Consider the following 8,574-nt stretch of genomic DNA (forward strand, 5'->3'; position numbering starts at 1 on the left):
AACAGGAAGGGACCTGGAAGGGATCTAAAACAAGATGCATGTGTCTCTTCTGTCTCTTTCGAGTAGGATACTGTTGCTCTTTTATTTTGTGACTAGCTTTTATCTTTCTTTAAGTCTGTCTGTTGCTTTTGATTTGGTTGATGAACTTTTTTGTGCTGTAGAGTTTTGATCTCAGCTGTCTCCAGGTTACTGTATTCCCCCTGATGTACCTCCACTTCACTGAATTGTTTTTAACTTTTCTGATTTGACCTTTATGGAAATATCAAAAAGGTTACTTTATGATACCCACATGTACATTTTTAGAATGTCACTTACCCACCCATACTTGGCTAACTTAAACGATACATTGTGAAAGCACAGTCAAAGTAGCCAAAGAAAATTCAGCACCTTTCACATACATAGAGGCCAGACGTGAGAGTCAAATCCAGTATTTGGGCCTATGTGTCAGCAGTGCATTCCTCTGTGCCACCAGGCCATCAAACTACAGTATAATATGCTAAAAATTTGCTTGCTGGAAGGCATGTTGGGTGTCAGAACAATGCTGTGCATTAAACTCCAGCACTTTAGCCACCTGAAAGCCACAGTTCTGTACGGTTGAACCCAAATGGATAAGTGCCATTTCTTGTTTTCTTTTCATAATCATGTCCTAATAAACTTTAAATTTAGAATCCTGAACAGAATATGTACACTTTCAACACACTTCAGTTTAATTGATTTTGATATACTGTATAGCTCTTTGTTGAGACAGGCTGAGAGTCCCTGTACGGTTTTACAGATAAAAAACAGTAACTGAGATATACATAGCCATGCACAACATATTCTGGTCAATTATTCATCCATCTGTCTAGTTTCAGCAATTAACAGAGGATGCAAGGAAGCAACCATCCCTAGGTGGGATTGCATGTCAGAGCTCACTCCAGAATCAAATGTAGCAGGGAACTGAAGATGAAAATGGGGAGCTTATACAGACTCCACACAGAAGGCTTAAGCAGTCATGTCCTGAGCTGAAGTCTAAATGTAATGAGGCAGCCACGCTATCTGCTGTGTCACTGTGTTGTCTATAAGATACGCATTTGCATTATAAAGTGATTTCCCTGGATGTGCTATCACAAAATACTCAACAAAGAAAATCACAAAGTTAAAGATCAGTGAAGCAGTGAATTGAGTGGTGTGCAAACATCAGAATGAAAGATGGACATGCAGGACACTAAAGGCATAAGGGCAAATCAAGGAGACAGAAGTCCAATATAGGGTTGAATCTATGAAAGGGTAAAAAGGAACAGAAAACCTGTGGCAGAACAGAACACAGCAAAGCAGACTTCATTGTCACTGGTGAAGTACAAGATTATAAAAGAAGCCTGTTAGGTGAGTACTTTTCAATGGTAATGATAAGAAACAACTTAAGCCACATGTCAGGTGTCATATGATGGTCATGGCATATCACCCCAAAGCTATCTGGAACCGATTCATCAATGAAGGGAGTCACTGAAAAAAAAAGCATGATCAAATAAGGCTCCTTACGTTTTCTTGTACATTCATAAAAAGCTGACCCCTTCTATCCTGGATTGAAACAATTTTGTAATTTTATCTTGGCTGGTAAAACATCTGAAAATGTGTTGACTAATGCTACATTAATTCCTGGCCTGCTTTCTGCTTTCAGCCTGACGTTGGCTAGGTAAAACTCCAGCTCCCCAAAACTCTGTAGGTTCAGAAAATGGATGGGTGGATGAATTATTGATTGATTGATTTTAAAAACAGATAGTTGGCATTCATTCTCCTAATACCTGTAGGCCGTGGGAGGGGCTACCTTTGAGAGACATTATGTATACACCTAAGCATGCTACATCACAGAGGCAGTGGCCAAAAAAGATGGAAACCACTGAGTGAATGAGAAATGCACAATCAATTTTGGTTTCTGATCCAGTTCAGAGCTAACATCCTAAGAACATATTCCAATGTAAGGTGGTTCCACATAAGTGCTAATCAGATATGGTTTTCTATTCTAATCCCAGGTGCAACAGAGATCACTTACGACTATATCAATAGGCTTACTACTTCTCCAAAAAAATGACTTTCTAAACTGCTCATTCTGTCGGATGGTGCTCACTTCCTGACCAAAAAATGTTGACCACAAAAATTGCTAATGCAACCATCTAATTCAGCATTTGAATATCCTTGCCATTAAGAAGCATTACAGACAGTGATGAGCAAAACAGGCAAGTATTGATTTGCATACAGTTTCACAAAACTGAGAACAAAATTTGCTTAGCCGGTGTCACACACATATGAGTAGGAAGGAGCTGTATGGACCAAGGGAAGGCAATTCCACGCCAGGACAGGGGGTGGCTGGGTGTACTAAACCTTCTTCTGTTGCCTCTGCAGTCCAAACACGGGAAAACCTGCCTGATTCACCCTTGATGAAGAACGTCACTGTGTTTACTTGTGCTCTTTTCTGCAGCCATGTAATTCATGTAATCTGTTGCATGTTGTATTTCACAAATCTGTTACCATCTAGTCATATTTATTCAGTGTATGGAGCCTGTTACATATCTAAATAAATAAATAGATCTTTCTGGAACCTTCAGGTGGATGTGTCTTTTGGGAACCTAAAATGGCTTCCCTCCAGCATTGTTCTGAAGAACCACTCTGGCACCTTTATTTTTATTAGTGTATGAGAATGGGTTAAATACTGGCTTACACACTATCTGTGTAAACTTTGTACATTCTTACCACATCAAAGTATATTTTATGTGTGTGTTCCAGTTTTCCTCCCCTGAATCCAAAGACCTATATGTTACAGTATGTTCTGTAACAACTTTGTATTGGTCTGTTGAGCATGGTAATGCAATGTGTTAGGCTGGCTCCTGCTCCAGAGACTGATTTCTGTCTTGTCCCTAATCCTGCAAGCATAGTCTCTGACCTGTAGTGACCAGGTGTTGAAAAATAAATCTGAAGAAAATTATTAGATAGATGGAATAGTGGGTTGAATCCTGAAGCAGTATACAATATATAGGCGGAGTGGTGGCTCTGAGGCTAAGGATCTGCGCTGGTATCCCGAAGGTTGCCTGTTCGAGTCACTGCCAAAAAGGCCACTGCTCTGCTGGGCCCTTGAGCAAGGCCCTTAACCTGTAATTGCTCCAGGGGCTCTGTACAATGGCTGACCCTGCGCTCTGACCCCAAGGGGTATGCGAAAACTACCAAATTCCTAATACAAGAAATTGTATAAGGCGAAATAAAGAAGAAAAACAAAAAAAAAAAACTATATGAAATAAAATTTCACTTTCAAAATAAAAACTCCAAAAGGATTAGGGACCACTGCTTCTAAGTCTCAGGGGCTGTTTCTGATAAAGATGTAAGTAACACTAGAGCATCACCAGGAACAGTCCTGTCTCCTTTTCTCTTCACTCTGTACTACTCTGACTATAAATATAATACCAAGTCAATTAATTTGCAGACATTCTCATATTATTCTGCATTTATTGGGTGTATTGGTAAGGGGGATGAGGCAGAGTATAGGAGTCAGGTGGAGAAGTTGGCTTCTTTGTGCAAAGAGAATTGTCTGCAACTTAACATCGACAAAACCAAGGAACTGGTTATTGACTTTTGCTGCACAAAAGAGCCTCTATGGTGGTGCACTGCTGCAGATACTTGGGAGTCCACATCAATGACAGTTTGGTCTGGTCTTGTAGCACAGAGGACAGAGTAGTCTCTTTTTCCTTAAGAGACTTGTGTTTCTTTAATGAGGGCAGTGACTTCACACACATCTACAACTCTGTGATGGTCACAGCAATTTTATACACTGTGGTGTGCTGAGCTGGTAGCATCAATTCAAGAGAGGCACACTGAATCAACAAGCTAATTAAAAGGGCAAGCTTAGTTATGGGACACACTCTGGAGCCCCTGGAGGTAACAAAAATGAGTGCCATTATGAACAATGCTGCACATCCTCTCTCTGACACACTAACAATAATGACATTCAGCCAATTAATTATTCATGTCAAGAAACATAACTGAGGCTTCTTTATACCAACAGCAACAGGTCAGGGAAAGAAGAAGAGATACCATTATTGCACAATGCCCTCAAGTGGCCCAGGGTAGTATTGTCATCAGTTAAGCTCGTAACTTGTTCCTGTGCACATGTGTGACGATAGATAGATAGATAGATAGATAGATAGATAGATAGATAGATAGATAGATAGATAGATAGATAGATAGATAGATAGATAGATAGATAGATAGATAGATAGATAGATAGATAGATAGAACATGTTTAACACCATTTCAGCTGTAGTCTATTTTCTGTTGTGTCATTATCAATGAAACCTGACTGTTGCAGGCTACAGTACTTAATTTATTTCTCAAAAGATCACAACCATAAAAGCCTTATAAGAAAGAATAGCCTCTGGTTATCCATTATCCTTCTGCAATGTCATGAGAGGATACATCAGTATTCAGCAGAGTTACTGAAATCAGTGTCACCACTATACTTCATTTTACAAAATGCAATACAAATAAGAGCAATATAAATTTCTGAAGCAATAAACTAGAACAAAGCAGATCCGCAAAGTGTTTTCAGTGCTTTATACTGCTAGGTGTCATATAACATTACTGTATTATAGGGAGGATCTGAGGCCAACCTTAAGCACAACATTCGCCATCCTTAAGTGTTTACAGCAAATGTTATTTCATTTGAATGTTTGTTTATTGAACAAATTAACAAGAAAAGAGCTGTTCATTTACTTACTTCTTTGAAAAAAAATCAATGCATTTCTTTCCTTATAGCCCTTTCTCAAATGTCATTAATTCTGAACATGCTTAATTCTGACACAGCTTTATTATATAACATTATATAAGATGAAAAACTGCTTGGACTTTGCAATATGGCACCTAAAGGACTCTCAGACGGTGATAAACAAAATAATCTGGTCTGATGAAACCAAGATGTAACCGTTTGGCCTCGGTTCTAGGCTTCAAGTTTGGAGGAATCCAGGAACCGCACATCACCTGTGCAAAACCATTTCAACAGGGTTATGGCAGCGTCATGCTATGAGATTGCCTTTCAAGGGCAAAGACTGGTAATCTAGATAAAGTCGAAGGAAAGCTGAACAAAGCAAAGAACAAAATTATTCTTAATGACTACCCTGCTCCAGAGTGCTCTGGATCCCAGACTGGGCAGAAGGTTCACCTTCCTAAACAACAATGACCTAAGCACTGAGCAAAGACAACACAGAAGAGTCTTGGGTCAACTCTGTGAATGTGAGTCCGGACTTGAATCCAATCAAACATCTCTAGAGGGACCAGAAAATATTCAACCTCACAGAGCTCAAGAAGACCTGCATAAAACAACGGCAGAAAAAATCTCCAAATGTGTGAAAGTCCAGGAGACACCAGGCTGGAATTGCTGCTTCAACCAAGTATTGAATAAAGGGTCTGAATACTTGTGCAATTGTGAGATTTCAGCATTTTATTTTTAATAAATTTGCAAACACCTGTTGGCAGGGCTAATACTTTTGGGGCTGAATTTAGTTAATTGTAATTGAGGTGGATCTACCTTCAGGACGTTCTGGGTGCACACACGGGCCCATGATGGCAAGCAGCCTTTTGCCCAATCCCCACCCCAATGATCAGTGAAACAATCAAATATCCATGCATCAACATCTGCAAGGAGGACGCTCAATGAAATGATCAAAATCAAAAAAGGGGGAAACTGCCCTTCCTGTTCTTCCATCTAACATCCACGTACGATTCATGGGAAATCTCTATGACCTGCAATTATGTGTATAGCAATTGCCTTCAAGGCTCAATTTTTTGGGTGAAACTTTTTTTTTTATTTCTAGGGTAGCAAAAAACTAGACTTGGCCCAGTTTGTGGAAAAAAGAAAATTGAAACAATTTAGCAAACGGCTGCAACATAATAAAATGTGACTGCTTTTTTAATGCACTTATATGTAAATCTTTAAGGTTTAGTACTGTATCTTTACGTATTATAGTTTTAAATATATGGAATTACTTTTAGTTTTTACTCAGTGATGAGAACTATTAAATAATAAGCTGAACTGAATGGAACGTGTCAAATTAATTCTAAATATTCAACCCCATTACCAAACAATATCTCAGTGCCCTCATGTCAGTTTCTACTTTGGTTCAAACCAAGCTCTTAGGCAAAGGATAATTCCTATCTTATAGGAATAGGAATATTTCTCTGTTTCTTTAGTTCATACTTTTTATTTAAAGTGGTTCTCTTATTATACATTTTCCATGCAATACACTTTATCAGTAACTGGATCAATGTGTGGTTAAAGGTCCTTAGTCACACAAGGATATACAGACAAATCGAGTTTATTTTATATACTTGGTGACTCTAAACCTGACTGGCATAAATGATTATGGGTATTTGTCCAACATGCAATATACTGGCATGCTCCTCAGGGTTGTTTCCTACTATGCATCTGATGCTGGTCAAATAACTCTGGACTTTGAAACATAAGACTTAATAGGGCTGTCTAAAAATGAAGGGATGGATGGACTTTTCTTTGGCATACAACAATTATTACAAGGACATTTAACATCAGATTAGATATGGGTATGTTGGTTAGGTTAGGTCATCACTTTCAGTTAGATTCTCTGTTAGCTGTTTGCAAAAGTTTAGTGTGAGACAAGTAAGCAGTATAATCTGGTCAATTCTAGCACCCACAAAGTTCTACATTACCTAAACAGAGCAGCTGATTTTGAAAATTAATGAATAATTTACACTGGATTGTGGACTTCAAACTAGGTTTAGTAGCATCAGACTAGGTTTTTCAGGTGAACAAGATAAATTGATGTTTTATTCTAATTCTTTTATTCTAATTCATCTAAAATATTCATCTGTTGGTCTGATCTATAATAAACCCTAACCCTAAGCCTACCCCTAACCCCAAGCCTAACCCTAACCCTAATTTCGTAAATATTTTACTATTATATATTTGGCCAAACTCTTTAACTGTTGTGACTTACAAGATCAGTACTCATTTTAATCATTTGCATACTATATGCGTCTTTTCACAATTAGTGCATAATAATAATAATAATGATTCCTTACATTTCTTTGGTGCTTTTCTTACTACTGAAAGCACTGTATATAATGAGTGGGGAGCCACTTCAACCACACTAATGTGCAACATCCACCTGGATGATGTGACAGCAGCCATTTTGTGCCAGTACACACAATACACATTAGCTGTGTCCCCATCACTGCACTGGGGCATTGGTATCCACATTCAGACCTTAGGGTAAACAACTCCTTAGGGTAAACAACACCTCTTCCAGCAGCAACCCAAGCTTTTCTCCCGTTGGTCTCCCATCTAAGTACTGGCCAGGCCCAAACATGCTTAACTTCAGGTGGATTACCTGTTCTGCAGTGCATGTGGTATGGCAGGTTAAGTGAATCACTTAGGGTTAAACAGTGTGTAGAGGGTAGGATTTGAATCAGCAGCATTGTACTTGTAGTTTTAGTCCAGTTATTTAGCCATTAGATGACATATACTGTATGCTACCGAAGGATGGGCAGCTGTTAGTTCCATAATGGCTGTAAGTAAGGGATTTTTATTAATCAGAGAGCATAATTCACTGGTAAGACAAGAAGCTGCACCAGACATTGAAGACTGTGAAGAACCTAATTGGTAGTATAAGTAAATGCATGACTTGTCATGTGCACAATTGTTGTTCTTAGTCACAGTATGTTCATGATGAATCAATGCACATTTTAGATTATAAGTATTCTCTGCAAACACCAGTGTCAAAAATCAAATAGCCTAGACACACATTTAGGTCCAATATTTACTGTCAGAATGAGTCATGCTCATTAAATTATGAACAAAGCTAAATATAAGTTTGAGAATAAACAGGTGTTTCTTTCTCATGCAAGAAGGACAGGATCAGAATCAAAGAGTCATTGTTTGAAAAGTATAGCCATTCGGGCAAGGCTAACACAATTAGAGTAGAACTGCATTAAAAATCTAACTAAAAAGCAACAAAAAGTACTTCAAACCAATCAAACAAAGAGAAACAGTAATGCCACAAAGCGAGTATACAAACTGAAAACAATTCAAATTGTTTTTTCTGATATTGTGGCCTTTATTGAATTTTTAAAGGGGAGATTATGATGTTTACTTGCATAACTGAGAGTATAGAAGCCATCAGAGGACAAAGGCAGCCCTGGAAATGGCAAAGAAAAAACTGTTATATGATTTTCTAAAGGAACCACAAAACCTCCAACAAGATAGAGGCTTTTGACCAGGTGACTGACAGCTATAGAGTTACAAGAAATGCATTTGAAAATGTTGGGTGTCATTCAGCTTACAGATAATGCAGTACAAGAACTGTTTATGACTTGAATTATCTATAAAAATACGATTCATGCATCATTTCTTATTATGCATTATAAAAAACAGTCTAGGAATTTAACCTTATAATAAGGTAATAGTGCACATAATTAAGATAAAACTGAATGTAGGACCAAGGTTAGCATTCCCATATACAGAGTAACTGAAAACTAACAGAGAGGCACATATAGATAAAGAAGAGTAATTTATTA

This window comes from Erpetoichthys calabaricus, chromosome 1, assembly GCF_900747795.2.
Source record: "Erpetoichthys calabaricus chromosome 1, fErpCal1.3, whole genome shotgun sequence".
Lineage (NCBI taxonomy): Eukaryota > Metazoa > Chordata > Cladistia > Polypteriformes > Polypteridae > Erpetoichthys > Erpetoichthys calabaricus.